The following is a 21,401-nucleotide window of genomic DNA, read 5'->3' as shown; positions in this document are numbered from 1 at the left end:
AAACCAGAAGTTGGTTCTCTCCTTCCACTATGTGGGTTCTAGGGACTGAACTCAGGTCTCCCAGTTTAGCAACAAACACCTTTCTCATCCAACCAAATTTCCGTTCTATATATATTGTCCAGTGCAGCATGTTCTGTTATAGGAGCACAGCATGGACCAAGACACTCTCCAGCTCCCCAGCCTAGCCCCTGGCTTAAATGTACACCATTGTTGTACTCAGAAATTCTGCTTGTTTTTCCTACTCCACTGTGTGGGACTACTGCACAATGACATAGTGAGCATAGTGGGCACTAATAATCATCGGATCTACCATTGATAGAGATGCTGAAATCGGGCTGGAGAGGTAGCTCAGCGGTTAAGAATACTGACTGCTCTTCCGAAGGTCCTGAGTTCAAATCCCAGCAACCACATGGTGGCTCACAACCATCAATACAGATACAGTGTACTCATATACATTAAATAAATAAACAGATAAATCTTTAGCCGGGCGGTGGTGGCACAAGCCTTTAATCCCAGCACCTGGGAGGCAGAGGCAGGCAGATTTCTGAGTTCAAGGCCAGCTTGATCTACAGAGTGAGTTCCAGGATAGCCAGGGCTATATAGAGAAAACCTGTCTCAAAAAAAAAAGAAGAAGAAGAAGAAGAAGAAGAAGAAGAAGAAGAAGAAGAAGAAGAAGAAGAAGAAGAAGAAGAAGAAAATAAGTGATGTTGAAATCACCAAAGAACAGATACAAAGAGAAATTAAAGACACCAAAAGCAGTACAAAATATTACAGTTTGCCTGTAAGTAAGAAAGGAAGAAAAAGCTAGTTTTCAATATTTTACCTTCACATATTTTTCAACATGCTTTAAATCAGATCCCTAAATGTGAAACATCCTCAACTAAAGATAGAATGAATATGTCAGTTTCAGTGCCGGGCACTGCTGTGGAAACTCTCGGACAGTATTAGCCTATCATTGGCTTCTGCTCTGCAAAGCTCTTGTCCCTGGCCATTTCCCAAATTAAGTTTCCAGGCTCCTGGTGAAGATCAAGGGTGAGGTGGAGGAGCAGAATTAGGCCTGGAGCTCCCAGGAGCTCGGCATCGAGGGTAGAAACCCAGGCCCACTACATTCATTAGCTCTGTTCTCCAAGAAGCAAAAAGCTCTGACACTCTACTTGAATGAGTGGGCTTCAGAGCCTCTAATCTTGGGGAAAATAGATCTACCTTAACATCCAGCTTCATTTTTTGCTTACCCAGGGGGAGTGGGGAGACAGACAGACACACAGAGAAATTACTTAGAGAAGGTAAAGACAGAAAACAAGGTAGAAGTGCCCTGTGTTTAGTGTTAGAGAATGGAACAAAGAGGACCAAGGAAGGGAATAATTCAGCCAGAGAGCCAGATCATTCCACCATCATCCTTTCTGTTTGTCTTTCAGATAAGATCTTGCTGTACAGCCCCAATGGCAGGGTACTCAGCACCATGTAAATCCAGCTGGCATCAGGCCTGCGGCAACCCTCTAGCCTCAGATGTGGTAGTCATCAACTTCTTCATTGAAATGTGTAGCAAGAAGGTCCTTGCCAGATTTGGCCCCTATGTCTTGGCCTTCCAGCTTCAAGGTCATTGCATTTTTGTGTATTATGGTAATCCAACTTAAAGTATTCTCTGATAGTAGTACAGAATGATTGGAGATGGTCTCAACTGGCTCAATGTCTTCAAGAACCTTCTGAACTTAAGGACCCATGGTAGAGACTAATTGCTCTTAGCAGCCATCAGTCAACAAACTAATGCTGCTCAAGTATAGTCAATTAACTAGCACAAATGCAGTTAGCCACCATCTGAACTGGCTTGAATTCTAATTCATGGCTTTCAACACAATAGTTGTTTTTGCTCTTTTCTTCCCAACATCCCTAAGACACAGAAGAATGAGGAAGAAGAGAAAAAAGGATTGGGGAAGAAGGAAAAGGAAAAGGAGGCGGAAGCAACCAAGGGAGGACAGAAGAGGGAGTTAAAATGGAAATGGAAAGGAAAATGAGATTTAAAGAGAAAGAAGATAGAAATCTCATCATGGCCAACTCGGACTTGTGAGGCTGAGCAGGAAGGTTGGACGTTTAAGAACTAACTAAACTCTATACTCTGAGACCTATCATTAGCAAGTTCATGCCTGCCTAAGAGACCTAATGAGACCCTCAAGAAAGGAGGCTGTGGAAGATGGGGAATCAGTGCAATGGTAGTGTGTCTGCCTAGTACATGGAAGATTCTGGGTCTAGCCTCAGCACCACAAAAAAAAATTCACAGAACTTGTTTTTTCACAGACTAAGATGTTTAAAATGATCTTCCAGTATGCTGCCCAGGTCCTTTAACCTTTGTACAGCTTGTTCTAAGGTGTACTAAGGATGCGCTTAGCATTTGGTGTCATCCCAGGGACTCATTTCGAATCTTCTGTGAAGGTCGGTTATACATTCATTCCAACCTTTGTTTTCTTCCCGATCAAAATATTTGCTTTGGCTGTGCTATGTGCGAAAGGAGTTCCCAGAAACGTTTCCTTCAGCTGTTGGTAAGTTCGTGAGCTTCCTGTCTTTCACTCTGGGAAGACAATTCAGAAAAGATTGGCCGTAATCTCTTTGTTTTCAGTTTCCTTGCATTTCAAACCAGTTTGCTTTTGCCCGTTAGCCCTCACGTGATAAGACAGATGCTAGATAAATGCATAGTAATTTGATTTAATTCCAAAAGCATTTGATGAGCTAAACAATATAGTTATATTGGCACAGTTGGCCTCGGACTTCCTCAACCTTGGGTCTGAATGTTTATCACAATCCAGAAGGAACTATATGGCCCTGTGCACAAATGAGTCACTGTCCGCTACCCACAAAGGCTTGGAGATAAACATAGCTTAGTGCCAGCAAGTGCAGAATTGTATCCATCCTGAGACCCTCACCTATCGGTTCATTGTGTCTTCCTGATAAATGCACTGTGATTTCCATCTTTCCATTAACTGTCAGATGCACCCAAAGGTGCACTCTCTGGTTCCAAGCCAGCCCAGATCTGTATCATTAAAGGCACAGAGGTGAATTTACTGCTAAATGTTTGAGTAAAAGCAACAGGGTTAAAGGAGGCTTCTTGGTGCTTGTTTCTGCAGAACAGTGAGCTCTTTGTCCTTTCAGAGTCTCTGGGGCTTGGCCCCCAGCCTCTTCTTGGATAACATGTTGCTCTTCGTCTTGCTGGGCAGCTGCCAGGTCTAGTTCTCACCCCCCCTCCCCCAATAAGCTAGTCCCTTTGGGCAGCCCCAATGCAGACAAGCATACAGTGACTCCCTGTCCTCAGAAGTCAGGCTTCCAGAACATTCCCTGCCCATTTTGTGAATCTAATACCTGATATAAAATTTCTAATTACAGGCACTCAATTCTCTCTCCTAGGAGATCTGAAGCTTCAAAGGCTGCTCTTCGCCAGGCCTTTTCTTCTCCCTGGAAAGCCCTTGCCAAATGGCCACATTTCACTCTGTCTGATCCAGGCTTTTTATCTGTTCTCAAGCAGACAAGCGCAAAATACTTCATCTGTCGGCTGCTCAGGCAACCCATTTCCAGGACCTGCTTGTGCATACTCCTGCCGCCATACCAGTGTGTTGTGCAAATCACTGCAGAGGTATTTCCCAGGCTCTGGCAAAACCACGGAGATGCTTCTCAAACAAAAACCCTTACAATTTCAAAGAGCATCAGCACAAGTGAATTCTAGAAGTGTCAGTGGCTTTTCTCTATGGGTTTATACCAAACTCGCAGAGCAGTGAATGCAAGGGTCAAGATGGGAAGGGATGAGGTTATGAGGTGCAAATATCCTTTGACAAGAATTTTGACAGATGCATATTTGAGTGTTTGCAAAAATAAGCTTTTGGTTTATGTGTGTTCCAGGGTGCTAATCAGAATCTTTAGATTCCCAGAAAAAGTGAAGAGCCCGGCCAGCCTCCATCATCAAGGACTGTGAAATGGCCAAAATCCAAAGATTCTAGAACTCTGATCCATCCTGTCTATTCTGGGTAATAATGGATATATTTGAGTTCCTGTATGGCAGGTCTCGCCAGAAGCCTAAGTAGGTTCAAGGTGGCCCCAGGAAATGCAAAGCAAGAAAGGTGGCCATCAGAGCTGCCTCAGCTTGAGTCATCAGGAGAAAAGGTCAAAGTCAGAGGTAGAGAGAAGGATCCTGGGAAAACTCCTGGGCAGGGCAAACAAACCACTCTGGAGCCTTTGTTGTTAGACATTTGGCTGGATAATCTGCTCTGCGTTTCTCTTTGGAAACTGTAAACGGTGGTAAGACGTACAGAGCGAGAGAATACGCTAGAGCATTCAGACATAACAAAAGCTTGTACATAGGCCTTTCTGCTTGTTTAATCCCCCAGCACACTCGGAGTAGACCCTGAGGACACGGCCAGAGACTCTGCTGACACAATGGGAGATGACCCAAATGATCCCCGCCCGCTGCAGCCGACTTTCCAACGGGGAGACAGAGCTTTACCGAGCCAGTATTTAAGACAGTTTTAGTTTATGGTAAATATTCTAAAGGGGTGAGGGCCACCTCACATGGACAGCCACAGAAACTGCCTCTAAGGAGGGCAAAGCTTTGGCTATGAACCAAGGGATGAAAACGAGAACTCACAAAAGCTCTGAGACACTGAAGACTAGAAGGTCTCTGAGGTCTCTGACAAAACTTTTCCTGGGGAGACACTACACACACATCTATCTACTCACTGTTGGGTTTGCGGTGGAAGCCGAGAAAATTTACTTCAGTTCCAGGAGCTTAAGAATGAAAGTTTATTTTCTGGGGGTCAGGGAGTTGGCTAGTTCAGGATCTGAACCATGTCCCTGAAGGGAGATTGTACAACATTTTTAAAGGATGGGAGCACAAAGTAAGGGGAGAACTGGGGAGAGCTGCAGTGTTATCCAATTGTATTTTGACATTATGGGTTATGCAAGGGAGCACCCGTTGGAGACTGGACCATATCTAGGATGCCTGAATTCAATGTCCTCTGGCCTGAATTCATTCTCCTAGACATTAGGTCCAGAGAGAGCTCAGAGTGATAGGAGACAAAGAAGCAGGCCACTGGCATCCAGTTAATTAATGAATAACAGACAGATATGTGTGTGTGTGTGTGTGTGTGTGTGTGTGTGTGTGTGTACACATATATATTAAACGTATGCACCTTGGTTTAGATGACAGCATTTTCTATATTCTTCACGGGTTAATAGACAATTAAGAAAGTGTTTGGAGAAGTGGGATAGGAGTTCCTTCCTAGGCCTGGGAACATGGACTTGTTTGACCCTGCTAGCAGGATGGAGAAGTTATCCTTGGGATGTTTGGACTCAGACAACTGTTTACAACAGAAGTTGTTCAGCTACAGAGAAGTCCCCAGCTCCCCTGGGGCCTGGGACTTTGAATTCAGTTTCTCCCTATGATTAAATTCAGTCTGAAAACGAGATGATAGTACTTAGAATAAGTTTCTTTTGCTTGTTCCCAACCCTCACCCCAGCTAGGGAGTCATGACCGACCAAAGTACAGATGATATGTTTTGTCATGCAGCAGGCTCATGCTGAGGCATCCCCCGTCCCTGCCCCAGGTACCAGCCATATGATGGGCCTAGTACAAAATGAAATTTATTTGGAGTTTGGGAAGAAGAGTGAGAAGGGGTGGAGGCAGATGACAAAAGAGGACAGAGAGGGACAGAAAGAGAGGAGAGAGAAAGGGAAGAGGCTGGCCAGAGAGAAAGAGAGGGAGAGGACATAGAGAGAGAGAAAAGAGGGGAAGACAGAGGGAGGGAGGATGGGAGGGAGGGAGGGAAGGAGGGAGGGAAGGAGGGAGGGAAGGAGGGAGGGAGAGATAAAGGCCAAAAAGAGAGAGAGAGGCCAAATAATCCTTTTATAGAAATAAACCTGGCTGTTGCTAGGTAACTATTGGGTGGAGCCTAAAAGAAATGCTAACAGATACCACCAAAGTCTAAGTTGGGGGACCAATGAGTTTTATTGGGGTTACTGGCAAAAATATGAGTGAGAGGTTACTTACAAGAGCAGAAATGACTCGACCCCCACCCCAGCATTGGTGACATCTCTCGAAGCTGGGAACCTGGAGCTCACTGCATAGTCTCTGTCCAGGAACTCAACAGGTTGGTGAGTGTCCTTTCCAGACTCTGGCCTTAAACCTCTTCCAGGCAGCAGGGCTGGTCTCAGATCTTCTTTGAAGCTTCTTCTTTTTTTAAAAAAAAAAAATATTTGTTTGTTTAATATATATATATGTGTGTGTGTGTGTGTGTGTGTGTGTGTGTGTGTGTGTGTGTATAGCTGTCTTCAGACACACACCAGAAGAGAGCATCAGATCCCATTACAGATGGTTGTGAGCCACTATGTGATTGCTGGGAATTGAACTCAGGACCTTTGGAAGAGCAGTCAGGGCTCTTAACCACTGAGCCATCTCTCCAGCCCTTCTTTGCAGCTTTTGTTGCTTTCTCTGGAAGGAAGAAGCCTAGTGAATCTTGTCAGTTCAGGAACTTTGGAGCTATTTTTGAGTTGTTTATCTTCTTGCTTTAGGAGCTTCTCTATGGGATAGACTTTCCTATCTACAAGTAAACTCTTACACAACATGAAGAAATAATGGAAAAAAATAAGAAAGACCAGAGTGTTCATGAGCATCCAACAGAGGCCTCAAATCATGGTAGGGTTAGTATCTCATTCATGCTACAATAGGGATGCTTTGAGTGGAGCCTCATAGGGGAGTGAGGGGGGCTACCTCCTGCAAAAGTGATTTCATACCCAGGGTTATTCTTTTCAATTCGCAAAGTGAGATTACATTACAGTGCCAATCACATTGCCCACCTGAACCCCAGCACTGGCAAAAGGACAACTCTCTTCACAGACCTGCTCAAGATGTATCACACAGAACTTAGATGCAGGCAAATGTCATGGACTGTTCCACCTGTAATATGAGGACACTAGTTATCTACCATGCGGTCTTCATGGCAGATTAAACATTTACTAGGTACTTCTTATGTAGTATGGTTAAGGCAGCAAGAGAAATCCTGACTATGTTGGAGCTTATAAACTGCCAAGTGACTGAAAAACAGACAAGAAATGTCTATGATGGAGAAAGCACTGCAGCAGCCGGAAGCACACGGCAGCGGAATCACGTCGTAACCTGTAACCTTCAAAGGAAGATCTCCAGGAGGAAGTGATGCTCGATTCAAAGGAAGATCTCCAGGAGGAAGTGATGCTCGATTGGCTCCTCGAACACATTCTAGTCCCTGGGCTTCCGGAAGCCTCCTTATCATCTCTAGTTCTTAGCCGAAGCGTTGCTCTCCTTTGCGGCTGCCCTGTGTAGTGCAGCTCTCACTCCTTCACGATACCTACCATGCACAAGTAGAGAAAGTGTTACCAGAAGAAGGCTGGCTGTCAGGAGGAGGAAGTTTTACAGCTGGAATAAACGATGTAGAAAGCTCCTGTTTTTACAAAATTGAAAGAATGACAGCAAGACCAAGAAGCAAGAAGTGGAGTCTTGTCGAAATGTTTTAATCCAAATCTGGGGTTTCTACCCTGCCTAGGACCATCTTGTTCCTGGATAGTAGACATACAACCTTTGTATTTACAATAAGCCTTAAGCAGCACAAGAGCTGGGCAGATATCTATCCTCTGTGCTATTAGAATCTACTTTCCTACCAATAACCCCAAGTTTTTACTATGTTTCCTCTTGGCTGCTCTTAACTCCAGTTGGCCAGCCCTCAGGGTTGTGTTCACGTGAACTCACCTAACTCATGGTGGCTTCTCTTCCTCCATCACCTTCTCCTCCTGGCTCTCCTCTGACCCTCAAACCTGGGAACCTTAAACCCTGTCAACAACTCTTCTGCCCAACTATTAGCTGTCAGCATCTTTATTCACCACTCAGAAATAATTTGGGGCCAAGGTCACATAGAGTCTACATACAGACTCTGGGTCTTGGGGGGTCCCACAATTAGCATTATGATAGACTGCAAGACCAAACCTCAACAATGGGACTAGAAAGTTGAACGCTCTAATACCTAAATCATGAGGTTCAATGGAGAAGAATCTTGTAAAGATGTCAAAGTGTCTATATTCTGTGCTGGTAACAATGGGAAAGCTCTGAAGAACATGGAAAATTAATTTGGAGATGAAGTTGGAGTAGTCATTAGAAGAGGCTCCACTAACACAGGTACAGTGTGATGATTTGACACAAATGAAGATGGAGAAGAGATGACTGATTGCATCTGTAACCATGGTGATTGCAACTGTGTTATTCATGGTATTTGCATTTGTATCCATGGCTTTAAACAATTTGAAGATTTGTGCATGGTTCTTGTAATCCCAGCACTGGAAAGGTTGAAACAGGAGGATCAGGAAGTCAAGGTTATCCTTGGCTACTTACTGAGTTTAAGGCCAGCCAGCCTGGATTGGGAGGAAACAAACCAACATGAGCCAGAGCCATCTCTCTCTAAAGAAGCCAGAAAGGATACACAAACTGAAACAGACCATGATGGGTTGTGTAAACCAAATGGAGAAAGAAATCAATCAGCCCAGGAATGTGTAGATGCTCTAGCAAGAAGAAAGCTATGGGGAGTGCTGTGTAGCGGGAAGGAGTAGCCGAAAAGTTCAGCCCATGAGGTGGGGCACTAAGCAGCAGTTCCAGGAGCTGGTAGAGCTCCCTCGAACCTTCCAGGTTCAGTTCCTATAAGGTTTAACATTATCATGTACCCTGGTCATGAGTTACCATGAGTCTTGCCTGTCTTATTGCTCTGCCTAAGGGAGTCTCTCTCCTTCTGTGTATAAACTAACTTGATTTTTTTTCTTTCAATATAAAATGTGAGTAAAACTATAATAAAGCTGAATGTGGTGGCACAGGCCTTTTATTCCAGCATTGGGAAGCAAAGACAGGCAGATCTCTGAGTTTGAGGCCAGCATGTTCGACACAGTGAGTTCCAGGACAGCCAGGGCTAAACAGAGTCTTTGTCTCAACAATAGCAAAAACCAGAAGCAACAACAAAAGTGTAATGATTATGTTTTTATCTGTTGAAACAAGGTCTCAATATGTACTCTTAGCTGAGAACTCACTAAGTAGACCACATTGGCCTTGAACTTGTACCAATCCTGCTTCTGCCTCTCAAGTAGATTACTTTATATAAACCAGTTCTTCAAGAAGTTAATAAAAACAGCTGGTATGGTGGTGAATGCCTGTCATCCCAGGACTTGGAACGTAGAAGCATAAGGATCAAGAGTTCAAGGTCATCTTCAAATGCATACATGGTACATTAAAGACCAGCCTGGTATTTATAAGATCCTGTCTCAAAAAAAAAAAAAATGAAAAGAATAATATTGCCCTTGGTGACCTCCCAGAGGTGGAAGGTAAGTCACTGGTGCTGAAGACACCGTGTACTTTAGACACGAGAAGCAGAACATTTGAGCTGGATCTAAACTACAAGACTTCTCCCTGGCTTCCATAGTACCAGAAGGTACTATACCAGCTGCCAAGCAGGAGAAGCAGTAAGTAGTCCGACCCACTGTGGGGCCTGTGACCTACAACAATAACCAGCCCTGCATGATAGTCCTAAAAGGACAACAGTGGCACTCATATGTTGGCAGTAATCAAAAGTTCTCTAATTGGAGATCAGCTCAACAGGAGGGAACTCATACCCAGTACTGGAAATCTTTACAATTTCCTGAGGCCAGTGAGCCATGCATCTTAGAAGAGGACCTACTAACGCCACATTAGACCAGCTTGATTCCTGACAGCATTCCAAGTAGGCATAATTGTATCCACAGGTGTGTATACCTTTCACTCTCATCATTTGTAACTTCTCTTTGTAACTGATGAAGATCATGACAGAAGCCACAACTACTCAAGGTACAGAGTGTTAGCAATCAGACACATCCATGGACAGCTGAAAGTGACTCTGAGACAATCAGGCATCTTTACAGCCAGCTTTTGAAGGACCCCGAGACAAGAGAGGTCATCACTAGCTGTTGCATGTCCCCTTGCACATGTTCCCTTGTGCATGTCCCCTTTCGCATGTGCCACAGCCTCAATAAAAGTCACATTCTGTTATCGGTTGGCCATTCCCTCAGTCTCTGCTCCCTCCTCCTTGTCTGCAATCCAGATTGTAGGCAGGGTAAATTTTGGGTTGAAAGTTTTGTGGGTGGATTGGTGTCTCTGTTGCTCCACTGGGGTTCCTGCCTGGCTATAGGAGATGGCCTCTTCAGGTTCCATATCCAAAAATGTAGTGAATCATAGTACAGTCACCCCTATTGAATCTTGGACACCTCCCTCAGCCCAGATCTCTGTCTCATCCTGGAGATGCCCCTTACTGCCTCACCCCAATCAATTGCAGACTTCCATTCATTTTCATGGCCATCTAGCCATCTCTCCTGTCCTCCGCCATACCTGATCCGGAAGCCCCCATTCCACTTCCCTCCCAGGTCCCTCCCTCCCTCTTCTATTTTATTCCCCCTTCTAACTAAGATTCAAGCTTCCTCCCTTGGACATTCCTTCTTGTTTGAGTCTGTGGAGTGTACTATGTTATCTGTATTTTATGGCTAATGTCCCCTTATAAGTGAGTTCATACCATGTGTGTCCTTTAGGGACTGGGATACTGATACCTCACTCACGAGAGAGGAAGCGCCTAGCCTGGCAGAGACCTGAAGTGCCAGGGTCAGGGAGATACCCAGGGGGACTTTCTTCCCACTCAGAGGAGAACAAGAGGGGAAAAGGGGAAGGACTTCGGGAAGGGTAACCAGAAGGGGGCAGTGAGCAGGATGTAAAGTGAGTAACTAAAAAACTTTAACTTAATTTAAAAAGTCACATTCTCCCTCCCCCCAGTCTCTTCTTTCCTCTCTCTCCCAGAAGCCACCTCTGTGCCCCCTCCCCTTAAGTAAAAATCCTCCCTCATGAGACCTATCCCATGGTTTGATTTTGTCTGACCCAATACCTAATCCTGTCACAGAGGTCAATTGATTACAGGTTGCCCAGCCCCAAAGCATGTATCTTTAACACAACTCTTAGACCTAAGGCTCAGGGAACATCCTGGAAAGATGGGGCAGAAAGACTGTGAGACTGTCTCCTAGAAATCACAGGACAGCCATACCCACGATAGGTCAACAATATGGCTGCTTCAACAGGACCCAACAATCACACTAATGGATATGCTGACAAGCAAATGGTAATTTCAAGGAGACCCATCCCTAGACAAAGAACTGCAGAAAACCAACAACTGTTGAGAAAGGAGGAATTAATCTTCCCCAGGAATGAACGCCGCCCCCCCCCCCACCAAACTGGTTATCTAATGCCAAGTGGTCAGACCTGAATTATGTACATGCAAGCAACACTAAACAGACTCAGCAGGTTGTATTTATATACTTACACACACACACACTCTTGCGCACACGCGTGCACACACACTACTAATAACCAAGAAAAAGAGGCCATGAATTTGGGAAGGAGTGAGATGGGGACATAGAGGAGCTGGAGGGAAAGAGCACAGGTAAGATTGGAGGGGGGAAGGGAAGCAAGGAAAACTGCAATTATATTTGAATTAAATCTTTAAAAATTTGGAAAAAATTAATATAACTAGAAATCAAGGTAGACTGGTATATTAAGAAATATAAGCTGTAAATGATCATTGATGTCCATTGTGTATGAAACAAACACTTTTCAAGATGAAAACTGCTATGCAGTATAAAAGGACAAGCTTTCCTATGCCTGCCCTTGCTTTGAGTAATGACTGGGAAAAACATTGTATTTATTCAAAGCTTCAAAGCACTGTAGTGGGGCAGCTCCTGCGTTACTCTAACCTGACTATGCTGCCCTGACTGACTTCCCAGCCAACTTCCCAGCCACATGGACATTACCTGCCATTTTAGTCTTGACTGGCTCCCTGGTCTTCACCTAAGATGCTCACAACTCTCCTCTCAGGGCACGGAAGTCCCTCCTTTTCCTCTCCTGCCCCCGGTATAGATTTTTCAGCTCTTTATTTAACCAATCAGGAGGTGATAGAGAACAATGTTTTACAAAATACTGAGTCATATTCAAGTCCAGGCTGCAGCCAGATCTCTGGGCACAGAAATCAGCACATGAATGTACAGTGCACAAAACCATCTCCCAGCAATGCAGATCAAAAAATGTCTTGGGGCGTGAGATGGCTCAATGAGCAAGGAACTCAATAGCAGCAGAAGAAAAACACTCCCACAAGTATCCTTTGGCCCTTCACGCCTACACTGTGGCTATGTCCTCTCTCTCTCTCTCTCTCTCTCTCTCTCTCTCTCTCTCTCTCTCTCTCTCTCTCTCTCTCTCTCTCTCTCTCTCTCTCTCTCTCTCTCTCTCTCTCTCTCTCTCTCTCCTCTCTCTCTCTCTCAATAAATGTAATAAAAATTTTTAAGTGGCTTAGGAAACTGAAAGAACTAAAAGCATTGAGTGGCCATTCTGTCTCATGGATCCATCTCTCTGCACTGTCCTCCGTAGGGAACACCGCTGAGCCACCAGGGGCAGCAGAACACAAACCTAGAGGCTTAAAGAACCAAGGGAAGAAGCTGTCTTGGCTAAGAACTGCTCCATTCCAGGAGACTGCAGTTAAACAACCAGAGGGGAATGCGAATGGGAACTCTGAATGGTTCATGAATCTGGATATCAGTGGGTGGAGGGATAGGAAATGGGCATGAGTTTGGTTGGATGGAACACAGTCCAGGGTCTGCTCTAGGTTTTCCAGGACTTAAGCCACAGTGAGAAGCACAGAGGCCAAAAACAAAGGAAGGAAGGAAGGAAGGAAGGAAGGAAGGAAGGAAGGAAGGAAGGAAGGAAGAAAAGAAGGAAAGAAGGAAGGAAGGACAAAGGAAAGAAGGAAGGAAGGAAGGGAAAGGGAACAGAAAAAAATAAAAGAAAAGGAAAGAAAAGGAAAGGGAAGGGAAAGGAAGGGAAGGAAAAAGAAAGTTTAAACTTCACAGTTCAAATGAGCATACAATCTGATGGTTTTCATTGATGTTTATAAATACAGGCCATCCCTAATTTCCCTTATGTTCCCCTCCCCCATCCCTTCACCACACTGTTGCTGGTCTTATTTCTGATCCCAAATGATTACTCCTCTGCTTTCATTTCACATGGATTCTTTCACCCTCCGTGTCTCCTCCTCCCCCCTTTTACAATCCCTTTTCTAGGTTAGGTCATTTTCATGACCTAAACACACATACATAATTTAGATGTAGATTCTGCAGATGAGAGAAATCAGCTGTCCTTCTCGGCCTGGCTTGATTGGCTTAACACAATGAGCTATTCGAGTCCAGCCATTTCTATGTGACTGTTGTGATTTTATTTTTATTAATGAAAACTTTTGTTGTGTGTTTGTACACTCTCTTTATCTGTTCGTTTTATGTCGGAAGTCTGTGCTGGTTCCATTCCCTGCTTATTGTGAGAAGAGCTGAGGCAAATAAGGATATTAGAGCCTTTGTGGGATATGCCCAGGAATTACCAATGGAGTTTAATCAGACAAATATCTCTGTTTTTTAGTTTTTGAGGAATCCCCATAACGACCACCACCATGAGTGCTTGAGGCTGCCTCTCAGCCAGCACTGTATAAATGTTCCTTTCGTATACACCTTCATTTGTATCATTTGTCTTCTTTTAACATTTTTGTTTGTTTGTTTTGCTTTGTTTTTCAAGGCAGGGTTTTCTGTGTAGCTTTGGCTGTCCTGGAACTCACTCTGTAGACTAAGCTGGCCTCGAACTCACAGAGATCTGCCTGCCTCTGCCTCCCAAGTGCTGGGATTAAAGGTGTGCTCCACTACCACCGGGCATTCTTCTACCATCTTTTTTAAATAATTATTTTTTAATTTTGAGCATGTGAGGATGAGGGCAGGTGTCCATAGAGGCCAGAAGCCTCCAAAGCTAAAGTTACATGCAGTTGTGAATTGCCTGTTGCTGGGAACTGAACTCAGGTCCACTGCAAGAGCGAATATGTGCTCTTAGCTGCTTGACTATCTCTCCAGATCCCTTTCTTTTTATTTGTGTGTGTATATGTGTGTGCACATGTGTGCATGTGTGTGTTTTATATACATCTATATGTGTAAGTATGCATGCACAGGCATGCATGTGGAAGCCAGAGGAGGAGACCAGGATGTGCAACCATGTGTGATCTTACATGGTGTTATGAATTTGAACTCAGGTCCTTATGCTCAACTATTCAGCCACCTAGTCCTCTCTCTCTCTTCCTCTCTGTCTCTGTCTCTGTCTCTGTCTCTGTCTCTCTCTCTCTCTCTCTTTCTCTTTCTCTCTCTCTCTCTCTCTCTTCCCACCCCCCTCTCTCCCTCTCTCTCCCCTCCCTCCTTTTCTCCCTCCTCCCCTCCTTTTTTTAAGTTTTTAAGGATTCTTTATGAGCTACGCATCACTCCACCAGTACCACTCATAACCTCCCTGCCCCCTTGTAGCTACCCTCCACCCTTGCAGCCTCCCCCCCAAGGAAAAAAAAAGACAAACAAAAATAAACACAACAAAACAAAGTATAGAAAACATCTCATACTATAGATGGAAGCTGTAGATGGAAGCTGTAGTGTGTCACAGTGTGTCCCACAGTATACCCATCTGTCACACATCTTCACTTGCAAATGTTTACTGCAATGCGTCATTGGTTTCATTCTAGGCCTTTGGCTTTTGGTACTACCATCAATAATGGATCCTTGCTGGGACCCCTCCCAGCTATCCTGTTGTCACTCTATGTCACAGAAACCCTGAGACTGTGGATCAGCAGGCCTGGCCCTTTAATGCATTCCAACCGTTCACACATGATGTAGGTTTTGGGGTGGATCAATTCAGAGGCCTGGATCTGGGCCTGGGGGAGGGGCGGGGTAGCTGAGCGCTGCACTGCCAGGGTGAGTTATCCAGCACTGTTTCAGCTAAGCCACCTAGGGCTGCCATCATCAGGAGGCAGGGCCAGCTTTCCCCGCTCTCAAACCTTTGGGGGCAACTGACTCACCTGCACCCACATCTCCATGTGCTGCCCAGTGGAGCCATGGGGGCCCATTCTCCCAAGGGCTGCAGCCTGTGAGGGGCTAAGTCAGCTTTCCAGCTCTATACCCTCAGGGCTGGCTCACCCATCCTTTCTCCATCAGGGCCAGCTTCACTCTGTTGCCCAGTGAGGTGCAGGGTCCACTCTCCTGAGCCCTGTAGCTGGTGAGGAGCAGGACCAACTCCCCCTCTCTCATGACCCAGCAGCAGCTCTTCTGACTGTGCAGGTGGTGAGGGGTAGTGCCAGCTCTTCAGAGCACCACAGCCAGCCCCAGAACAGCCATGTGCCCCACCCCTAGACCAGGGGCATCCCCATGGCCTCTAGGTAATGTAAGCTTCAGACATCCATACTGATGCCTACTACTCCATGGCTATGGATCCAGGCTATGGCCCTCAGCGGCAACTGGCTCTGAAACTTCACCATGGCTTCAAGGACTGGGATGGTCACTCAAACAGCAGGCTATTCCTCTCCATCCTCATGTCTCCAGTTCCATCTCTCTTCACAATGCTCAAACTGCTCTGCTTCTCTTTTTCTTCCATCTGTCATCACACTCACACATTGGAGTGGCTCCCACTGCAGGCAGACTACATGGCTTGTGGGCCTCTGGGTAACCTCCTCTGCCCACACACACTGCATGGCATGGTGGCAGGCAGGTCTCTGGGCATCTTTCCCCCCTGCCACTGGAGGCACAGCAGTGGACAGGTCTCTTCTGTCTTCCTCCTCCTGTACTGTGTTGTATGGTGGCTGGCAGGCTTCTGGGTAGGTAGGTAGGTAGGTAGGTAGGTAGGTAGGTAGGTAGGTAGGTGGGTGGGTGGGTGGGTAGGTGAATGGATGGATAGATAGATAGTCAGAATTTTAGTTGTTTACATCTTAGAGCTAAAAAATGGTTCCTCTAAGCATTCTAAATCTATACCAAGTAGAAACCAGATAAGCATCTCCTTTTATACCATAAATCTGAGACTTATCTTTCCTGTTTTTAAAAAGCATCTTTAAATATGTATATCTTGTTATAGCTTTTAAATACTTGAGCTGAGCTTTATTTATTTTTAAAGTTTTGCTACATTTAGTTCCTTTTTTTTTTAACTCTTCCCAGAGGCTTTATTTTGCTTACCTAAGACCATCAGGTGTGTATAGAAGTCCCTGTATTCTTCTGGTAATTCAGCCAGTGTTTTCAAAGCTCTGTCCAAGATCTGCACAGCTCTGGATGTTGCTACAGGATCTTTGCCGTAGGTATCTGTTGTGACATAGCATTCCCATGGAAGGTGCTTCCAAAAGATATTCCCTCCCACCACAATCTCCTCAGAAACTGCACTATGGAACCATAAGGCAGGAGTGAATAGGTCATCACCAGCTTCGAGACAACACTCACAGCTCCTCACCTTAGGAAAGAGCATCTATCCAGGCCTGGGCTGTCGACATTCAGCACTTTGGATTTAGAACCTGATAACTGTAAATGTTGTGCATCTCGAAGATTGAACAGCATAATTTGCTTCTTTCCTTGTATTAAAATGTTATCCATTACATCATAGTGAGTCCAGAGTTGAAATCCAGGTGAACTAATTAGAAAAACACTGGAAAAGAACTGCTTCTCTTCAAATAATATGGGGAACTTAATCTCTCCCTCTAATGATGGAATCTGGTGTCTGATATCTACAACATCCTTCTTTGGGGCTTCTTCAAGTGATCATAAGAAGTATTTCTCATCCTCTGAAATGAATTCTTTATGTGCTTCTTCAGCAGCTTCTCTGGACCAACATGTTGAAAGGTAAAGTTTACTGAAGTTCATCTGTGCAGCTGCAGGAGCATGGATCTTCACGTCTTCCCTCCCTCCAGTCTGGTTCAGGCAATCCATTGTCCATTCGCTTGCACAAGATCCTTGTGGAGTCCTTCCAACACAAGAGGTTTTCTCTGTTGGCAGACATGCTCTGTCCTTATGTTTCTTGTTCTCTCTCTCTCTCTCTCTCTCTCTCTCTCTCTCTCTCTCTCTCTCTCTCTCAAATTTCATACATACACACTTTTCTTATTTTTAAGATTTATTTTATGTAAATGGGGTGTTTTACCTGCATGTATGTGTGTATACATTTGTGCCTAATACTCTCAGAGGCCAGAAGAGGATGCTGGATCCTCTGGAATTAGAGTTACAGATGTTTGTGAGCTGCTGTGTGGGTGCTGGGTATTGAACTCAGGTCCTCTGGAATAAGCAACAAGTGCTCTAAACCCCTGAGCTATCTCTCTAGTTCTCCTGTTTCTAAAAATACTCATTTTATTTTCTATGTATGAGTGTTTCTCTGTGTGTATATCTGTGCACTACCTGTGTGCCCACAGAGGCTACAAGAAGGCTTTGGATCCTCTGGAACTAGCTGTCATGTGAGTGCTAGGAACCAAAATCAGATTCTCTATAAGAGCAGCCAAGACAGTGCTCTTAACTACTGGGCTAACTATCTAGCCCCTACATTGGATAAAAACAAAAAAAAACAAAAAAACAAAAAACAAAACTAGCTTGCAACTCATTCTGTAGGCCAGGTTACACTTAAACTCACAGAGATCTGCTTGTCTCTGCCTCCCAAGTGCTGGGAGGGAAGGCATGTGCTGCCACACACTGTTTTGCTTTCTTGATGTTAGCCATTCTGCCAGGGTTGAGATGAACTCTTAGAGCAGTTTTAACTTGCATTTGCCTGATGGCTGTGGATGTTGAGCACTTCAAGATATTTATTGACCATTTGAATGTCTTCTTTTGGAGGATTACAACTTAGCTCATTGGCCTATTTATTGATTTGACCATTCATCCCTTTGATAGTTCAATTTTGTAGTTGTTTATAGAGTTGAAATATTAATCCCAACACTGATGTATAATTGGCAGAGATTTTACCCCAGAGGTAAATTCTGTAGACTGTTTCTTTACTCTGGTGGGTGTTCCCTTCACTGTGTTTTTTAAAGTTCATATTAACCCGTTTGTCAATTCTTGAGGCTATTTTCTGTGCTGATAGAGTACTTTCAGAATGTTCTTGCCTATACTTGTACCTTAAAGTGTTCATCCTCTGTCAGTTTCAAAGTTTCAGGTCTTATATAAGATCCTTGATCTATTTTTTTATTCATTTCTGTATCAGATGAGAATACAGGTATGGTTTTGTTCTTTTTTAAATATGTTTGTGTACTTATTTGTTTGAAACAGCATTGTGTATAGACAGTGCTGTCTTCTGCCTCACTACCTAGCTGAGGTGGGCTGTGAACTCTTGCCCTTCCTATCTCTGCTTCCCTAGTGTTGGTATTTTAGGCACAGATCACTCTACCTAGTTTAGTTTCAACTACTCCATGTGAATATCAGTTTTTCCAAAATGAGTTGTTGAAGAGATGCATTTTTTAATGTTTATTTTTGATACTTCTGTTGAAAATTAGGTGCATTAGTTGTATGAGCTTATTTCTGGTTCCTCTATTCTATTATTTTAGTCTGTGAGTCTTTTTTGCAACAGCACCATGTTGTTTTTGTCACTATGGCACTATAGCATAAATTGAGATTAAGCATTGTGTTTCCTCTCCCATTATTCTCTCTGCTTGGGATTTCCTAGGCTATTGTGTTCATCCATTCATCCACATGAATTTTAGGTTTTGTTTTGTTTCATATCTTTGAGAAGAATATCATCAGACTCTTGATGAAGACTGCTCAGGATCTTTAGATCATTTTTGGTAATATAGTCATTTTTCTCCAATATTAAATCTACCAATCCATGGGGGAAATCTTTTAATCTTTTAATATATTACTCAAATTGTTTCCTCCATGTTTGAATGGATTGTTTTTATTTTTTTCTAATTCTTTTCCATAAGTTCAAGTCTCTTGCTAGAATGGCCCATTTAATTCTGCCTATAACATTTAGCTATTTTTCTAACTCAATGTCACCAAATCTTCCATAGTCCTCAAAAAAGAAACATGGTCTGGTTCTATATAGCAACATCCCACTCCTGGTACCACATCCTGTATTATCTACCTTTTGTTGCTGAGATAGAACACCATGAACACAACCAAGTTATGAGAGTTTAATATGGATTGCAGTTACACAGAGAGAGTCTCTAATAGTGAGAGAGTCATGGCAACAGTCAGCCAGAGCAGGAGGCTGAGAGATCATGTCTTCAGCCTTAAGTGTCGAGCAGACAGAGTGAAGCAGAAGTGGTACCAGGACATGAATTCTCCAAGTCTGCCCTCAGTAATGTGCTTCTTTCAGCAAGACTAGATAACCTACAGGTTTCATAACATTCTCCAAACAGTGCCACCAACTGGGGGCCAAGAATACAAATACCCAGGCCAATGGGGACCATTTCTCCCTCAAATCATCTCACTTAGCATAGAGAAGAACTACTGTGTTTTTTTCAATATGCTAATTTTCAGAAACTTTTGCTCCAGTCTAAGAGTTTTCTTGTGGAACCTTTTTTTTTTTTTTTTGGATATAAGATCACACCATCTGCAAATAGAGGTAGTTAGACTATTTCCTTTTCTATTTGTATCCCTCTTTCTTTTTCTTGTCTTATTTCTCTAGCTAAGGTTTTGAGCACTATGCTGAATAAGGGTAGTGAGAGTGGGTACCCTTGTCTCATTCTACAGTTTAGACAACAGAAAAAAGCATCTCACTTTCAATTTCCCTCACTGATCATGTTGCCCATGGTTTGTCATTACAACCTTTGTTGTGCCATGTTGAGATATGTTCCTTTTAGAATAAAGTACCTTTTTATTTATTCATGTTCATAATATATCCTAGTCACAACCACCCCAACTTCCCCCGTTGATCCCCACATTCTCAACATTACCCATTCCTTTTATATGTAGTTTCCTTAGAACTTTTATTGAAAAGGGATGGTAACATTTGTGTCGGAAATTTTTTTTTTTTTTTTTTTGGTTTTTCGAAACAAGGTTTCTCTGTATAGCCCTGGCTGTCTCTGCCTTCCAAGTGTTGGGATTAAAGGTGTGTGCCACTATTGCCTGGCTGTTACTGAGTATTTTTATTTCTATTTTCACTAGTTTATTTCCTATAACTGTTCTGTGTTTTCTTTCTTTCTTTTATTCATTAGTTGGTATAACACTAATATTGGTTGCTTAGAAGGAGCTTGATAGTGTGACTTTCCTTGCTATTTTGTTTAACAGTTTGAAGAGCATTGCTGTCAGGTTCTAAGTGTCTTAGCTGGGAGGTGTTTCCCAAGTGTATTGGCGAGTGTGGGAAGGCAGCTAAAGCCCTGACTGAGATTGTACATATGTAGACTTACTCCATACTGTCCAGATGGCCAAAGACAGGTGAGCCAGCTGGAGGGATGTCCTTTAGACTCTGTGTCACTGAAGGGCAGACAGGTGCCTCCAGCAGTTCATCCATCTGCTGACCTCAGGCTCAGGACTCTGCAACTCCAGGGATCTTAGTTGACAAGATCTGCTCCTGGCCCTTCGAGGGAGGGGAAGTGTTATGTCACTACCTGAACTAAGCAAGCCTTCTCTGCATGAGCTTTTCGGCTAGCCTCATGTTCTTCAAAGCTGCAGCCCAGGGCTGTCTTCTCCTGGGGCTGTGGGAAGTTGAATCCAGGTTCTTAGCCTTGTGTTTGTCCTTTGTTCTCAAGTCCTCCGAAGTAGGCTGGACTTCGGAGTCACACAGAGTAACAGAATGGGATTCCACTCTGTAGAGGGCCTCTCCAACAGAAGAATCTCTGTCTCACCAAAACCAGAAACTTGTGAAGAGGATAGGATCGTGCGACTGCTGGCCTCTTTTTACCAGGGCCCTCTGGCTTAGCTTTTGCATGGGTTTCTCTTCCCTCTCTGTTCCTCATTGGAGCTCTGGTGGCTTCTTGTTCTTTGTTTGTTTGTTTGTTTGTTTTGGTTTTGGTTTGGGTTTTTTGTTGTGTTTGTTTGTTTGTTTGTGTGTTTGTTTTTCGAGACAGGGTTTCTCTGTTTTGCCCTGGCTGTCCTGGAACTCACTCTCTAGACCAGGCTGGCCTCAAACTCACAGAGACCTTCCTGCCTCTGCCTCCCGAGTGCTGAGATTAAAGGCTTGTGCCATCCACCACTGCCCTCAGTTTCTTGCTGTCTTCATGGATTAGGTTCTTCCTCTTTTTCTCTTTGCAGTAGAGTCTCCCCTGTGTGTGTAGACTCTTTTCCTTAAACAGGTAACTTGAGGGCAGCTTCTTAACTGTAAAGCCTCAGAGATAGAGAGAGAGAGGGAGAGGAAGAGGGAGAGGGAGAACTTTCAGGAGGTAATGACTCAAACCTGTAATTCCAACACTTAAGAGCCTGAGACAGGAGAATTGCCATTATTTAAGGCCAACTGGACTTTACAAATTCAGGGCTTACCTAAACTACAGAGTGAAACCCGATCTAGAGACAAAAACAAAACAAAATCCAGTGAATACAAAAAAAGTTGAGCT

General features: G+C 44.0%; 1 long non-coding RNA gene and 1 pseudogene across 2 annotated transcripts; both read right to left on the bottom strand.

Annotated features, from left to right (window-relative positions):
* Positions 1–5,964: 5,964 nt before the first annotated feature.
* Positions 5,965–11,929, bottom strand: LOC116084408. 2 transcript variants are annotated; one of them, XR_004116094.1, is made up of 3 exons: positions 11,866–11,929; positions 6,319–7,358; positions 5,965–6,208 (listed from the first exon to the last, which is right to left on the bottom strand). It is a non-coding gene; the product is annotated as an uncharacterized LOC116084408 (long non-coding RNA). The 2 variants fall into 2 exon arrangements; XR_004116093.1 differs by having other exon boundaries at positions 6,874–7,358.
* A 4,158-nt stretch (positions 11,930–16,087) lies between these two features.
* LOC116084173 lies at positions 16,088–16,931 on the bottom strand (annotated as a pseudogene).
* Between the last annotated feature and the right edge of the window lie 4,470 nt (positions 16,932–21,401).

Source organism: Mastomys coucha, unplaced genomic scaffold, assembly GCF_008632895.1.
Source record: "Mastomys coucha isolate ucsf_1 unplaced genomic scaffold, UCSF_Mcou_1 pScaffold9, whole genome shotgun sequence".
NCBI classification, from domain to species: domain Eukaryota; kingdom Metazoa; phylum Chordata; class Mammalia; order Rodentia; family Muridae; genus Mastomys; species Mastomys coucha.
Note: the sequence above shows the minus strand (reverse complement) of the source record. Positions and strands in the feature narration are given on the sequence as shown.